This window comes from Pteropus alecto, unplaced genomic scaffold, assembly GCF_000325575.1.
Source record: "Pteropus alecto unplaced genomic scaffold, ASM32557v1 scaffold6, whole genome shotgun sequence".
Taxonomy (NCBI): domain Eukaryota; kingdom Metazoa; phylum Chordata; class Mammalia; order Chiroptera; family Pteropodidae; genus Pteropus; species Pteropus alecto.
The window spans coordinates 822,494-822,842 of record NW_006437738.1 but is presented as its reverse complement, the minus strand read 5'-3'; the positions used below and the strand labels follow the sequence as shown (position 1 = coordinate 822,842).

Below are 349 nucleotides of genomic sequence, written 5' to 3'. Positions count from 1 at the left end.
GAGCAAGTCGGCTCACCTCTCTGAGCCTCCGTTTCCCCAGTAAAATGGGGACGAGGATACTTTCCTGTCAGGACCGTGGTGAGGACGAAAGTGTATTACATAGGGAAAAGCAGAACTCGGTGAATGGGACGCAATGAATTGTTAGTGCTGGGTGCTTTGCTCACGTCCCCTTCAAACCGAGGCGCCAAGCCCTAGTGGACCATTGCTGCGTCCGGCGGATCGCGGCTGGGGCGGAGGGGACGTAGCCTGGACGACGTAGGGGCCACACCCCACACTCCCGCACGGTGGCCGGACGGAGTCACCTGCACGATCGGCCGTTCCTTCCGCCCAGCGCGCCTGCGGCCGGAGC

General features: G+C 62.2%; 1 long non-coding RNA gene across 1 annotated transcript in view; it reads right to left on the bottom strand.

The window, feature by feature from the left end:
- The window catches only part of LOC112482015, a 5,661-nt gene that overhangs the window by 3,729 nt on the left and 1,583 nt on the right, over nucleotides 1-349 (bottom strand). The window lies entirely within an intron of this gene.